A 16,632-nucleotide genomic window follows, 5' to 3' on the forward strand; every position below is an offset into this window, starting at 1 on the left:
GTTAAGTGCAAATGAAGCTGAAATGTGCAGATTCAATTTCCCTTGAAACGTACCTGTCAGCCCGGAAGGAAAAGATTAGAAGGTAGAGGCTCTTCTTGGCCTACTGCATCTTCCCCTCCACCCAGCACCCAATCTCACAGCTCCCTCATCCCTCTTCATCCTTAAGTTGACTGCTCATTCTACGGGTGTTTTGGAAAGAAAAGGGTATTCAGGTTGAAGGCAGAGAGATGGACGGAATGTCTATATAAGGATGTCAAATATTAAAGGTTAAGGGAGGATGCTTTTGACTTTTTTCAGAGAACAATGGGACATCTGTCTAAGGATTTATCTGTCAGCCCCTGCCCTATCTCAGGGATGCCCAAGTCTGGGGGAAGAACTCAACACACAGGGAAGAAAGCTCAACTGGGGAAGGAGGGCTCCCCTTGTTTGAGGGGACAGAAACAATTCATGCTGCCCAGGAGCCTCCACTCTGATAGAGATTTCCCTTGAAATGGAAATCTGAGCCCTGCCTCAGATGAGATCCTAGTCTGATGGGGGAGGTAGCTCTGCCCAAGACCCCCTGTCTGATGGTCAGTTAGCTTTCCCAATATCTAATAAACAAGCAGAGCTCCCCCAGCCCTGCAGTGTTCCTGGATGAGCCTTTACCAGATTTGCCATAAGCAAGGACAGCTGCCAGGCATCTGGGCACCAGATGCTCTCCTCATCTGTTTCCCCGCCATACCCAAGGATTCAGAACTTTTCCCCCATTCACACTTACAGTCTAAGCAGGGCCCAGCCTGAGCTGCCCTGATCACCTCACCCATTGTTCCCCCTCCATCAATATTCCCAACTGCACATCCTGGGAAGCCTGGTTCTCGGGGCAGAAATAGTAATGCACCCGCACCCTGGCAAGAGCACCTGAAAATCAGCAACGAAATCAGGGAACAGCTATTGAGCGTTTACCATGTGGCAGGCATAGGTGATGTGCTGGGTATGGAATAGCCAATAAGACACTGTCTTGACTACGGAGAAGTCCCTGTCCCGAGCACAAAGTTGACATACCCTGTGGGTCCTGCTGTATTCCCTGTACCTGTTGGAGTCCCATGAGAGCACAAAGGAGGGAGTGACTCATTCTCTTTGAGCTAGGGGTGGGGTGCAGAAGTTTCTACCCCAGAGGAGGGGACATTTGATCCAAGCCTTGAAAACTGAGCAGGAAGTTGCCAGGTTGGGGAGGAATGAGCATCCTAGCAGGGAGAAAGAACAGCTCGGGAAGGGACATATTTCCACTGCAGCCAGAACAAGTGAGACTCGGGGGTCAGGAAAGGGGCAGCCAGGTTGCCCATCAATGGTTCTCAAACTCTAGCCTGCATCACCTGAAGGACTTGTTAGAACACACACTGCCAGACGCCACCGTCAGAGCTTCTGATTCAGTACGCCGGAGGTAGGGCTAAGGTGACGTTGGTGCTACTTAGCAGTCCACAGACAGCACCTTTGAGAATTGTTGTAAAGGGTTGTAAAGGGTCATGAAAAATTGTGTTTTATTCCCAATTATTCTATTCCTCCTTGTAATAGTATTACACATCTGCTCCTTTTGCCATGTGACTTGTCTCTCGCTATTGGAGGAGGTGAACTATAATTTCCTGCCCCATTGAGCTCAGCCACGTGGCTTGCTTTGGCCAGTGAAGGATTAGTGGACTCAACGTGAGCAGAGACTTTAAAAGTGCTTGCATAGTTTAGCTAGGCCTCTTGTGATCTGCCATTCTGCCTTGGGAAGTGCATGCTTTGGTGAGCTGCTGGTCCCAGAATGAAAGCCATGTGGCACAGCCCTGAACCCAGCCCTGAACCCAGCCTACCACTTGAAACAGAGCCGCCCCAGCCCACCTGAAGGCCCATGAATAAGAAACATTAGTGTTTGTAGTCATAAGCCATTGAGATCTAAGGAGTGCTTTTTATACAGCACCATAGCAGAAGCCTGATTGATTCAAGAGCTTTGAATGACATGCTAAGAAATTTAGGAGAATAATTGCTAAATGCAGAGTAGATCTTTTTTCTTTTTCTGTCTGTCTTTCTTTCTTTGTTTTTGTTTGTTTGTTTGTTTGTTTGTTTGTTTGTTGAAACAGTCTCACTCTTTCACCCAGGCTCGAGTTCAGTGGCACGATCTCAGCTCTCTGCAACCTCCGCCTCCTGTAGCTGGGATTACAGATGCGTGCCAACGTGCTTGTCTAATTTTTGTATTTTTAGTTGAGACAGGGTTTTGTCATGTTGGCCGGGCTGATCTCAAACTCCTAGCCTCAAGTGACCCACCTGCCTCAGCCTCCCAAAGTGCTGGGATTACAGGCGTGAGCCACTGCACCCAGCCTGAATGTTGAGTATATCTAACTGGGTAAAACTGGAGGCAGGGAGGAGGCCATCACCACTTTTCAGATGAACCACAGAATGAGCGTTCCAATGATCAGAGAGGAGGGGAAGAACCAGACAGGTACGAAAATGCTAGGCCTGATGACTAAGTGGCTGAGGCGAAGACAGAGGCAGGAGAAGTTCACATCACGACCACATTTCTGGCCTGGATAGCAGAGAGGAATGAAGCCATCCATGGAGATCAGGAAGGCCTTCTGTTCTGTGATGCCCGGGGAAGGCCCATCATGCCACAAAAGCCAATAAACAGCAGAGCTATGCCCCAGCCCTCTCATCACTCCATCCCACGCGGGTCGTGGGCAGGGTGCACACCTGGGCAAGCTGAGGTCGGCCCCAGAGCAGCATCTAAGAGCTGCAGCGGGGGGACTTGCCAGCTGAGCAGCTGAAGCCACAGCAATTTATGTTGTTTTTCTCAGATCCATTTGGTTCTAAGTCAGCTGTAGACGAGCTTCGCCCACAACTGCCGCTCTTTTAATTTAATTGTGTGGTGCTGGGGTGTTTTTCCCCCTAGCAAATACATCAAAATTGTCATCTTGTAAATAAACAGCCCTCTTCCCCCACTCACCCACCATGCACCGGCACTCCCCTGACATGCACGCACAGCTGCAACAGCTGGAAGGGAGGGCGGCCTGCAAGGGCTGTGGATCCCCAAGGAAAGCAAGAGAGGCACCCCTGGAAGAAAGTGAGCAACAGACGTGCCCTAGACTGCCTTCAGAGTCAGAGAGAGCTCAGGGAGAGAGCACTTCCACAGGCCTCCGCTGACCGGAGACTACAGGCAGCTGTGAACAGGCCAGCAGTAAACTGGGCCATTGGGGCAGAGACTTAGCTTCTCTAAGCCTCAGTCTTCTCATCTGAAAAATGAGCTTTATTGTGAATCAAAATAAACATAGCTGCACCGAGGCCTGTAAAATGTAGAGCATTTGGCTATCTAATAAGTGTGTTGTTATACAGCTGTAGAGTAGCATTTATAGGTGCAGCCTTGAGCTTTATCCTGGCTTCCCTACTGACGGTGTGAGCTTGGACAAGTTACTTAACCTCTCTGTGCCTCCATTTCTTGATCTGTAAAAGAGGACTATGAAGGGGACCCAACTCATAGCATTATTGTGAAAAGTAAATGAACTACATTAAAGAGTTTAAAACAGAGCCAGCACATAGTAAGGGACTGATAGACGTCAGCTATTCATGTCCTATGCAGAAGGAAACTTATTTTACATGCTCAGCGCCCCTCCAGGTTCCTCAGCCTCTTAACTCCCAGGCTGTATAAAGACTGAGGGGGCTGAGTGCAGTGGCTCATGCCTATAATCACAGTGCTTTGGGAGGTGGAAGCAGGAGGACTGCTTGAGCCCAGGACTGCAAGACCAGCCTGACCAACATAGTGAGACCCTATCTCTACAAAAAAAAATTAATTAGCCAGGTGCAGTGGCAGGTGCCTGAAGTCCCAGCTACTTGGGAGACTGAGGCAGAAGGGTCCCTTGAGCCCAGGAGCTTGGGATGACAGTGAGCTATGATTGTTCCATTGCACTCCAGACTGGGCAACAAAGTGAGACTTCCTTCTCCAAAATAAATAAAGAATGAGAAGGAGAGATGATTGGAGGTTCAGGACACCACAACAAGAATTCTTTTAGCTGAGTTGTCACCCTTGAAAACCAGACCTCACCGTGGAATGTGTTGTCCCTCCATACACACACACACACGCACACACGCACACACACACGCACACACACATGCACACACACACACACGCACACACGCATGCACACACGCACACACACAAGGAAGAGTGACATTGCAGTGGTGGGTGGCCCAACTGGAAAGGAATAAAGAAGAGGGGGAGAAGACACCAGCACATTCCCACATGGCAAGAAAGTGTAGAAGTCCCTTCTCTCAGGCTGAGGGACCAACAGGAAGAAGGGAACAAAAATTCATTCATTCCAGAAATATCAATGATTCATCCCCTACTGTTCTCGGTGCTGGGAATAGAGCTGTGAAGAAAACTGACAATGTCCCCCTTCCTTGGAAAAGCCATTCTGGGTGATATGATGGAAAATCTGGGCTCTGGCATCAGCACGGTGGCTTTGGGTCCCATCTTGTCACGTTTAAATTTTCTGATCTTCCACAAGTCATTTAATACGCCTCCTCACCCCAGTTTCCTTCTTCTTAAACAGGGATGATAATTCCTGCCTTGCCATGTTGATGTGATGATCAGATGAGACTGCCTGCCTTTTGGGAGCGCCATAAACGCTTGTTTTTAGGTTCTACATTATTTTAATTGTTTAAATCTGAGTGACAGAGACTGTCAGCTGTCCCTGCTTTCCTGAGTAATGAACCTCTAGGTTTTAACTGGGCTCATGGCTCTCCAGAATCAACTACATTTCCTAGCCTCATTTGCCGCTAAACTTGGCCAGTGATGTGAGAAGTCACATGGGTACCTCTGGGTTGTGCTCTTGGAGAAGGGGGCCTGACTGGCCCTGCGGCCCCACAGCTCCCTTTGCTCTCTCCCCTCAGTTAGAAGACAGACCCAGTGGACACCATGGTGAGTCCGCTTGACCATGCCAAGGAGGGCAACACCCTAAGGAATTGACCCAGGGACCACCCTATTCAGTTGGACTGCTTATGGCCAGTCTGTCAGCCTGGGAAAGAAATCACTTCTGATCTTGTTTGAGTGACTGTTACCTTAGATCTGTGTTACAGCTGACCCTGTATCCCAGTTACAACAATCTGGGATCTAGACACGATAACACTATTTGGCTTGAGTCTCCACAGCCTGCCACTGCAGCTCAATAGTGAGGAGTGGAAAAGAACATGAGATGTAAAGTCTCTGCACATAATAAAGTGGCATGCACCTGTGAGCTGCTCCAGTAATTCTGAAGGGGTATACCTGAGGGTGAGGAGGGTCAGAATGGATTGATGGGACATCAAGGATGAAGAGACTGCGTTAGTTACTGATTGGATGAGGGCAATGGAAGCACAAGTCTATAAGGACTCCAAAGTATCTCATTTGAGAAATGGAAAGGATGGTGCTATACCTAGTCCTATGTCATGACTGGAGAGATGAGCCCATCTGGTGGGGAAAGGTGACAAGCTCAGTATGGGACACATGGAGGTGGGTGTGTACATGGCCTCCAGATAGAGATGTCCCAGGTGCAGAGAGATTTGGGGGCTGGAGGTGTCATTCTTTTTGGCTGTCCAACATCTGAATCCCCTTCCCGTGTTGAAGGAATCCCCACTTTTGTGTCAGGACTATCTTCCCATCGTCCAAATGAAGAGTACCAGCTGATCACTTTCCAGCCTCCCTTACAGCTAGGAGAAGCATCTGACCTGGGCCAGATCACACAAGGTATGCTGTGCCTCATTTTGTCACACAGGACCCTGCCGTATTATACAGAACCCATGTGCACGACTGCTTTGTCATTGAGAATTGTAATCTCTTCAAGCTCTTAGAAAAATCTGCTCTGTTATGTAGGCCCCTACTGTATCCAGATCTCATTCAGTACACAGAGCCCCTCTTTGCCATCTGAAAATCTGCTTTTTCATCCCCAAACACAGAACCATGTCATTGTTATACAAAACCCCGCACTTGACCCAGAACACTCTTTGTGGACACAGCCGCCTGCTCTCCAGGCAGAACTCCACTGGTTCTCCAGAACTCCACTCTGCTCCAGGCTTTTTCAACAGATTCCAATATTGATATCCAGAGATCATCTTTGTTCTACATAACCCTGATTTGTTACACAGAAATTTACCCGGCTGCACAGAATCCTGCCATTTTCTTCAGAACTGTGCTTCATTGTGCCAAACCCTCGGTGATTTTACAGAAATCTGAATTCACAGAATCCAGCTTTGTACAGAGAAACCTGGTGTGCTATGGTCGCCCTGGCCCATTAAAGAGAACTCAGCATCGTTAAGCCAGCATTGTTTACTTAAACTCCTTCGCTGGGGCTTGGGACCCTGCTGTTGGCCTGACTGCAGCTTGACAACCTCATTGCTCTAAAGAAACTGCCTTACCTACACAGAATCCCCCAGAGCATTCAGACCCCTGATTTTTATGTAGAGCTACAGAACTGGTACACAGAAACCTAAGCGGTTACTCTTGTTTTGTACAGCTTCGTCCCAGTACTCATGTAAGAACAGCACCCGGTATCATGTTGGTGTCTTTTTTTTTTTTTTTTTTAGACGGAGTCTCGCTCTTGTTGTCCTGGCTGGAGTGCAGTGGTGTGATCTCAGTTCAACGCAATCTCCACCTCCCAGGTTCAAGCAATTCTCCTGCCTCAGTCTTCTGAGTAGCTGGGATTACAGGTGCCCGCTACCACATGCAGCTAATTTTTTTTACTTTTAGTAGAGACAGAATCTCACCATGTTGGCCAGGCTGATCTAGAACTCCTGACCTCAGATGATCTGCCCGCCTCGGCCTCCCGAAGCGCTGGGATTATAGGCATGATGGTGTCTTTTCTCAGAAGCTCGAACTTGTACAAGCCTCTGTGGGGACAGCAATGGGAAAGAAGAGCAGATGGATCCTCTTCATGCCACCAACAACTTAGGCGACGCTGGAAGAATCTGAGCCCCCAAAATCAGAGTTCAGGTCCCCTTTTCTCCCCCAACCTACCAGAGAAGACTCAAACTTGAGATGTGCAGAGTAAGGTGCAGGCAGAAACTATGACCAAGGCCTCAGGGACAGGGATAAGCACTCACCCCACTTCTCCTTGGTGCTGGCCCTGGTCTCCTGGGCACAAATCTACTTGGACAGAAATAATCAGCCGAATTAATTTAGCTTTAAATAGCAGCACTGAGAATGTTTCCACAAAATTTTCTCCGAGGAGAGCTAAGCAGAATTAATGATGGCACAATATCACAGAGAAATGTTATTTATTAAGGCCTAATCATTCCAGGGAGGGGGAAAGTCATCACACATAATAAAGTGGAAATCAGCCAGCTTAGCCCAGCCCTGCTCAGCCCAGCAGCCGAGGAGAAGCCATGGGAGGCTGTGACCGGGGGAGCCTTGTAGTCTGGTTTCCTGCAAAGTCAACAGCACCTGTTGGGGTTTCCTTGGTACTTGAGGGCTGGGCTTCCCAGTTCCAACCACATTCCTCGTGCCTGTGTCCACACCATCTCGTTTGCTCCATGGTGAGCCCCTCAAAAGCGAAACAGCCTCAACTGCACAAGACACCCTGAAAGAATAAAGTTCCCCAAGAGAAGAAACTGTCCCACCCCTCCACACTTCCTGCTGCCTCCTCCTTAAAATTTCCTTCATTCATTTGTTCTTTCAACTAATATTTAGTGGCTGGGCACAGTGGTTCATGCCTGTAATCCCAGCACTTTGGGAGGCTGAGGTGGGTGGATCATTTGAGGTCAGGATTTTGAGACCAGCTTGGCCAACATGGTGAGACACCGTCTCTACCAAAAATATAAAAATTAGCTGGGCATGTTGGCTTGTACATGTAGTCCCAGCTACTTGAGAGGCTGAGGCAGGAGAATCACTTGAGTCAGGAGGCGGAGGTTGCGGTAAGCCGAGATAGTGCCACTGCACTCCAGCCTGGGGAACAGAGTGAGAATCCATCTCAGAAAAAAAAAATTAGTGAGCGCCTACACCTAAGAGCCAAGCCCTGTTGTGGGTGCTGGGGATGCAACAATGGAGGATAGACAAACAAGTAAATGAACAAGATGATGTCTGTAGCAACAGTGTGATGAACACTATAAAGGGACGAGAGCGATGGGAGAGGGTGGGAATTTAGATGGCCCAATCAGGGAAGGCCACGTGGAGGAGATGATATGTGAGCTGAGATGTCAAGAAGGAGAAGGAGTTGGTTCTGCGAAGGTCTGAGTAGGGGCAGAACACCCAGGCAGAGGGCACAGCAAGGGTAAAGGTCTGGAAGAGGGAAGAAAGCCAGAGTAGCTGGGGCCCAGTGGGCCAGGGAGATCAAGGCAGAGGCTGGATTTGTTCTCTTCAGAGCAGTAATTCTATTACAAAGAGGGCAGGGACTAGCCAAAGTTGGAGAACACTCAAAAGCAAGATGAAATCCAGAAGAGAAAGGGCAAGGGGCCACTTACTCTGCAATCCCTCTTCATCTCGAGGTCTTCTCCCATGATGCTATGGCCACCAACATGTCCACAGATGTGACACTCTGTGTGTGTTACTGTGAGGACTGTTTGGTCCCTACCTAAAGGGGTTGCTGGCTACTAGAAAGGGCAAGACATTGGTTCCATTCACGAGACATTTATTAGGCAACTACTAGGTTTCAGTCATCATTTTCCTTAAGACATTGACACAGTAAAATAGGTCTGAAGGGAGCTGACTTCCATCTGCTGGAGGCACATGGTATAGGGGCAGGCAGGGGCTCTGGGTCTGTCATCCAAAATGCAGGTTCTGCAGTCATACAATCCTGGTTTTAAATTCTTACTAATTAACTATATTTCATGCTGGACCTCTCTTAACTTCAATAGAGATGGCACCGGGTTCAAGAGGCCAAAGCAAAGACCCAGAGCCAGCAAACAAGACACGGTTTTTTGTTTTGTTTTTTGTTTTGTTTGTTTGTTTATTTGGAGACAGAGTCTCACTCTTGTCGCCCAGGCTGGAGTGCAGGGGCACGATCTCGGCTCGCTGCAAGCCCTGTCTTCAGGGTTCACGCCATTCTCCTGCCTCAGCCTCCCAAGTAGCTGGGACTACAGGCTCCCGCCACCACGCCCAGCTAATTTTTTGTATTTTTAGTAGAGATGGGATTTCACCATGTTAGCCAGGATGGTCTCGATCTCCTGACCTCGTGATCCACCCGCCTTGGCCTCCCAAAGTGCTGGGATTCCAGGCGAGAGCCACTGTGCCCGGCCAAGACACGGTTTTATTAGCAGGAAACTTACATACAGAGCAGCCCAGTGGTGGCAGGCCGGGCAGGAGAACTATAGCCACTTACAAGAAGTATACAGTTTATACAGCATTTTCATTTAGCACTCTCCTAGCAATCTCCATCAAGCAACCTACATTTAACCCAAAACAAAGCACCTTGATTCCCTATACAAACCACATTTCAAAGGACAGGCTGGAGGTTCAAATGTTCCTCAAAGATAAGAAATGAAACTCTAAGTCGGCCATTCCTGGGTTCCTTAGCTTGGAACACACAGTCAGATGCATCTGCTATACAGGTCATTCTTAGGGTATGCTTAAGTTACTGCTGTTGGGTGCATCTGCCATATACCATACAACTATAGGTAAGATGTAGAACTCCTCTGAGCTTCAGTTTCTTGCACTGTGAAATAGGTACTACTACCTACCTTGCAGAATTATTTGGAGTATTAAGTGGATGAGGAAGGTCCTGTGGTACCTCATAATCTCTCCAGGATCACAGAGGTTGCCCTCACTCAGAATCACAAGCCATCAATGGCTTGGGTCTGGAGTATGTGAGGGAGTCAGACCAGACCTTGGATATGTTACCCCAGTGGGTACAGGACTCAATACCCATCCTGCTACATGAAACAAGATTCAGTTTCTTCTCTATAAAGTGAGAATGGCAAGCCTTCCTCCAGATGGGTGCTTGAGGATCACATGAGATGATAGCTGGGAAACACCTGGTCCAGGTAACTCAATTACTGCCACCCTCCCTCTCTGTATTAGTCTGCTCTGGCTGTCATAATAAAATACCACAGACCAGGTTTCTTAAACAACAGAAATTTACCCTTTACAGTTATGGTGGCTGGAAGCCAAAGATCAGCATGCCGACATGGTGGGGTTTTGGTGAGGACTCTTTTCCTGGCTTGCAGACGGCTGCCTTCTCACTGTGTGCTTACATGTCTGTGCACACTCATGGAGAGGGGGAAGAGGGAGATGAGGAGGGAGAGGAGGAGGAGGGAAAGGAGGAATAGGGGGAGGGAAAGGAGGAACAGGGAGAGGGACAGGAGGGAGAAGGAGAGGGAAAGAAGGGAGAAGGAGAGGAGGGAGAGGAGGAAAAGCAGGAGAGGAAGAAGAGAGTCAGGGAGAGGGAAAAGAGGAGAGGGAGAAGGGGAGGAAGGAGAGAGAGAGGTGGGAAGGGGGAGGGAGATGAGGGAGAGGGAGAAAAGGGAGAGGGCGTTCTCTGATATCTCTTCTTGTAAGGATACTAATCCTATCAGATTAGGGTGCCACCCTTATGACGTCAGGTAGCCTTAATTACCTCCTAAGGCCCTGTCTCCAAATACAGTCACATTGGTGGTCAGGGCTTCAACATATAAATTTCAGGAGGCACAACTCAGCCATAGTGCCTCCTCCTCATGCTGCTCAGAGGCTGCCAACAACAGCTGCTCATGGCAATGGCAAAGGCTTTCCCTGGGCTGAGCATCCCTGGGTCTGGAGGCCTTCAGTCAGCAGCATCGAGATGCTCCCCTCAGGCTTCTTCTTGAACCCTAACTCCAGGTCCCTGTTAGACCTTATTGTTCTAACTGAGACCATTCCCTAGGAAGAAACTGAAATCAGAGGCAAAAGTAGAGATGAGAAACCTGATTCGCTTGTATTTCTATTACATCATTTGCTCTAAACAGTGTATTCATCTCTTCCTTATTCATCTTGTTGCTCTAGATAGACTTGAAAATCCTTTCTAGTGTTAGATTTTTTCAACTTCAGAGAATTCTGGATGAAGACTTCCTGCTAGGCAGTTGTGGAAGTAAGTCTCCAATCAGAATTCTTGGCCAGACATGAAAGTCTCTTAGCGCTTTAAAAGGCTTCTGTCTTAGTCCATTTTCTGTTGCTTATAACAGAATACCTAAAACTGGGAAAATTTGTTTTAAAAATTGTGTTTCTTACAGTTCCCAAAGGGGGGATGTCCAAGGTTGATGGAGCACATCTAGTGGGAGCCTTCTTGCTGGTAGGGACTCTGCAGAATCCTGAGGCAGCACGGGGCATCGCATGGCTAGGAGGCTGAACATGCTACCTCAAGTTCCTTTTCTTCTTCTTATAAAGCCACCAATCCTACTCCCATTATAACCCATTATTCCACTAACTCATTAATCCACTAATCCATGAATGGATTAAGCCATTCATAAAGGTATAACCCTCATGACCCAATCACTTCTTTTTTTAACATATACATGAACAAGTTTATTATTTGGAATAAAGGAAAGACATTATTTCCTTTCTTTTCAGTATAAATTGGAAGCAATATAACAGAAACAATTACAAATGCATACATTTATATGTACATATATACTAAACACCTCTATTTTATTTTATTTTATTTTAAGTTCCAATATACATGTGCAGAATGTGCAGGTTTGTTTCATAGGTAAACATGTGCCATGGTTGTTTGCTGTACCTATCAACCCATCACCTAGGTATTAAGCCCTGTATGCATTAGCTATTTATCCTGATGCTCTCTCTCCCTTTTCCCCCAGGCAGGCTCCAGTGTGTGTTGTTCCCCTTCCTGTATTCATGTGCTCTCATTCTTCAGCTCCCACTTATAAGTGAGAACATGCAGTATTTGATTTTCTGTTCCTGTGTTAGTTTGCCGAAGATTATGGCTTCCAGCTCCACCCATGTCCCTGCAAAGGACATGATCTTGTTCCTTTTTATGGCTGCATAGTATTCCATGGTGTATCTGTACCACATTTTCTTTATCCAGTCTATCACTGACGGGCATTTGGGTTGATTTCATGTCTTTGCTGACCCAATCACCTCTTAAAGGCCCATCTCTCGGTACTGCCACCTTGGGGATTAAATTCAAACATGAGTTTTGGAAGGCGCAGACATTCAACCCATAGCAGCTTCCTTCTCCTCTGAGATTCCAGAAGATTAAATTCAGTCATTTATAGTTGAAACAACACGGTAGACATGTATACAGCTCACATTTCAGAGGCAAAATCTCAGGCTGGCATTGGAATTCATTTCAGCTCCTGACAACTCTCACTGACTACCAGGGTCATGAGGATTTCTCTCTAGGCTTCAGGAATGATCTTTGACATCCTGGCCTATCCTTCAACTACTCTGATGCATGGTGGGGGACCTACATGCCCCTTCTCCAGGTGAGAAGCTCTCTGTCAAAGCGTGCTCTACTCCCTCCCTGCTACAGAGGATGAGCCTCCTGGATTACTCCTCATTAATCCTAAAAACATGTAGCTACAGGAAGGCCTGTTGAATGTGAAATGCTCCATTTATGTTGGGACCTTTCTGGAGCCTAAAACTAAACATAAATGAAGAAATCCTCCTATGTAGTCAGACTGGCTTATTAATTTTCCCTCTGAGTGAGCCATGGGGATTTCTGTGTCCTGAAACCTTCCTTCTACTCTGTTCATGCCTAGGTCTTTTTTCTCTGCCGAAATGGCCTCACCTGCTACTCCACCAGTTGGAAATTTGGGGTCATGTTTCTCTTACCTAATCAGTCATCAATGCCTACATATTCTCCTTCCTAAGTATAGAATTATGCACTCCCTCCCTTCCTGTAGTGAACACCTGTGGCTCTTGCCAGCCTAGCATCCATTCCTCCTTCTTCTGATAAGTGTACCCTGATGTCTTTTGGAGAATGGCCCTCCCCAACTCTCTGTCCATGTGGATTGATGGGGTGCTGTAGGTAGACCCCATGGCCCAGCTGCATGAGTGAGCATATGACCTAGATTCAGCCAATCAAGGTGGTCTGCATCCCTGACTATAGTAATTGATTTGGGGATGGGCATTTGACCTAATCTAAGATAATTAGAGTCAGATCCTGGACTTGTGTAGGATCTGTTGAATTTGTGCAGGGCGTTTTAGCTGTTAAATGTTAGGTGGACAGGTTGATGGCCAACTTACCACCATAAGGGCAGTGCCTATTTGAGAAGGAAGGCTGAGAGATGGGAAGAAGTGGTCTTGGAGTGTCAGTTAGCTTTTGTGGGTAATAACTGACCACGATGCATCAGCTGTATATCACAATAAGCTTTTATTCTCATGGATGCGCAGGTCGGCTGCGGTTCAGTTGAACTAGGTCAGGCTCAGCCAGGCAGTCTGCTTTAGGCTGGGCTGGTTATGGTGGCTCTGCTCCCCATGGTATTACCAACCTTGGGCCAGCAGGCTAGCTAGTTCTCATAAGAATGGCAGAGGGACAAGAGAGCAAGAAGAAACACCAAAAGTCTCTCAAGGCCTGTACTCAGATCTGCCATTTCTGCTCCATCCCATGGGCCAAAGCAAGTAACATGGCCCAGCTCAGAGTCAAAGGGAACAGAAATCCAGTCTGCTCCCTAGTGGAAGGAACTGAAATGTGCCATTATCAAAGGCATGGGTTCAAAGAGGGCTTAAGGTTTGGGGCCAGGAATGCAATCTACAACAAGTGGTCTCATTTGGGCCCCTGGATCTAGCTGAACCGGAGTCAGCTTCACCACTTGAGTACAGTTGATCTCCTTCCCCAATCTTGCCCTGCGCATACCTTGACAGACTGTATTTTGTTTAACCACAGAGGCAATTCTCTTCTAAAAGAAGAGCCCTAATTCGTATTGATTCCCCTATGTGATGAGCAATGTGCTAGAAGCTGTCCATCCATTCTCACACTTGAATCTTCGAGTGGCTCTATGAGGTGGCCGTGAACCTCCCCATTTCACAAATAGGAAATAGAATCAGAGGGCTTGTGTAACTTGTCGGAAGTCTTATGGTGAGGAAGAGCTGAGTGGCCGGGGTTGCAAGCCCAGGTAGTCTACCTGAGAATGAAGCTCATCCTTTTTCCACTTTGCAATTGTGACTTTTTACCCCGAAAGTTGGTGGCACAGATCCTGTGCCCCATCCTCCTCTCAGCCAGCCAAACTAATAATAATAACAGCTAATGTTACCTGAGCCCCTGCCGTGTGCAAGGTTATGTGCTAAGCACTTCAAATGCATTCACTTGGGCCATCTTTACAAAAGCCCTGAATGTAGGTATTAGTATCACTCCCATTTGACAGATAAGGAAACTGCCCCTCAGAAAGGTTAGAAACCACGCAGCTAGTATGTGGTGGGGCCAGGGCTCCAACCTCTCCTATGTGGCAGCAGAGCCTGGCTTCATGGTCTCTGTTCAGGCCAAAGGGAGGGTGCCTTAAAATCCCTTAAAATGCTGAGGGGGTGAAGGGGCAGGAGGGTCTCTAATCTAGACCACCCTTCCTCTTCTCAGGAAACCAATCCTCCCACAGCTCCCCCAGCCCCCATGGGTTCTTGGGTCACCCCTCAATACCTGGTCACCAGCCTCTGTGCCAATGAGCCAACCCTCTCTTTGGCTGCAGACATGATAAATGGTTCCAATTATCCCCTCCAAGCTCTGATTTAATGTAATGTTTTATTAATGACAACTATCAGAGGAAAGCAAAGAGCCCACTGCGTACCAGCCGCCTGCCTCCATGCAGAAGCATGCTCTCTGGGTACAGAAATCAAAGGGTAAGAGGGGAAAGGCACCACCCCCAACCCTAATCCCATGGCAGGGAAACAGCTCACCACCCCTCCCCACGCAGGCCTCGGGCTGAATGAATGCCACTTTTTTGCCTGGCATATTCCACCCATTACTAATGCTTTGCTGCTTCCTTGACTGACAAATTAGAGGTTTGAACAAAATGTGGTGAGGGAGGGGGGGAGATGGCAGCTGCCCACCCTGCAATTAAGATGGGGGTAAGAGAAAAGGGGGGCCACCCTACAAACATTCCTTCATCTCTCCTGGCTTTGGCTGAGTGTTTCAGGAGTGGGTGTGAGTGACTCTGTGAACCACTGTGAGCTCTCCACTCAGAACCTGCCCTCTAGGTCCTCCCACTGGTCCAAGGCTGACACTTCTCCCCCAGCCCTCAGATCTGTCATCTCAAAGCATCTGAGACACAGCCTGGACAGGTTTCATTCATCCCATTGGACAGATGGGATACAGATCCAGAGAGAGGCAGCGTGCTTCTCCCAGGCCACAGTGGGAGCAAAGCCAGGACTCACAGTCAAGTCCCTGACTCAGGCTGGGATCCTCCTCCTACACAAAGCTACATTAAAGGGCAGGGCACAGCTCTAGTGGAGAAGAGGCTGGTTGTCTTCTCCCCTCTGCCCAAGCAGGCTCTGAGTTATTAGGAACAGATGAAATTCTGCAAGGGCCTGTCTATGTGCATGTATACGCTGAGACCCCCCGATACTGTGAAAGTCTCCTCTTCTCAGTATTAAGGTAGTAGAAAGAGGCTTGATGCTATTCATTTAGCAACAGTTACTGAGTGCCCACCATAGGCACCTGCTTGGGAAATAATGAAGGACATTATTATTATTATTATTATTATTATTCCCAGACCTCACTTCAGAAACATTTTCAAAATTTAACGAACCATCTCAATACCCTCAAAAAGTGCTGTAAAGGACACAGGCACAGAGGCCATGGGAGCCCCCAGAAGGGGATACCTAAGCTATCCTTGGTGGGATGAGGTCAAGGAAAACTTCCTGGGGGAGAAGATGTCCAAGATGAGGTTGAAAGAATAGGAATTAGCCAAGTGAAGGGGATGGGAGGTGATTCAGGCGAAGGGAAAGGGGAGAGAACTTTCAAGGGGAAGAATGGATGGGGTTCAAATTTCTAGGAGGAGGAGGCATTAGCTAGAGATTAGAGGCAGCCAGTCCTACAGGGCCAGGCTATGGAAGTTGTGCTCCGCCACCCTGCCTCCAGGAGCAACTACAGCTTCAAGCAGGGAAGTGAGGTCTGCACTTTAGCAAGAGCAACCCAGCCGCCTATGAAGAAGGGATGGAGCCCAGCAGGACTGTGCTGGGTAATCAGCAAGAGGCAGTTACAGAGGTCCAGAGTAGGGAGAGGGAGGTCCAGGCTGTGGCTTGGGTTTGGGAAGGCAGCAAGGCAGGTTCAAAATATGCTAAGGAACTTGTTGTCAACTGACCGGGACAGGCAGGGTGGGGAAGAAAGCATCAAAATGCTGCTGTGTGGTGGTTCACTCCTGTAATCACAGCACTTTGGGAGGCTGAGGCAGGTGGATCATGAGGTCAGGAGTTTGAGACCAACATAGTGAAACCCTATCTCTACTAAAAATACAAAATTTAGCTGGGCGTGGTGATGGGCATCTGTAATCCCAGCTACTCAGGAGGCTGAGGCAGGAGAATTGCTGAACCTGGGAGGCGGAGGTTGCAGTGAACCAATATCACGCCACTGCCCTCCAGCCTGGGCAACAGAGTGAGATTCCATCTCAAAAAAAAAAAAAAAAAATGCTGCTGCCTGGTTTCCCATGTGGACAATTGGCTGATGCAGCCGGAGAAGAGGTGCATGAGGGGTTTAAGAGACTTTAAATGCGTAAAGTCAGATAAAGCTAGGCTTCCCAGGGCACTCAAGCTGAGAT

This window comes from Theropithecus gelada, chromosome 16 (genome assembly GCF_003255815.1).
Source record: "Theropithecus gelada isolate Dixy chromosome 16, Tgel_1.0, whole genome shotgun sequence".
Taxonomy (NCBI): domain Eukaryota; kingdom Metazoa; phylum Chordata; class Mammalia; order Primates; family Cercopithecidae; genus Theropithecus; species Theropithecus gelada.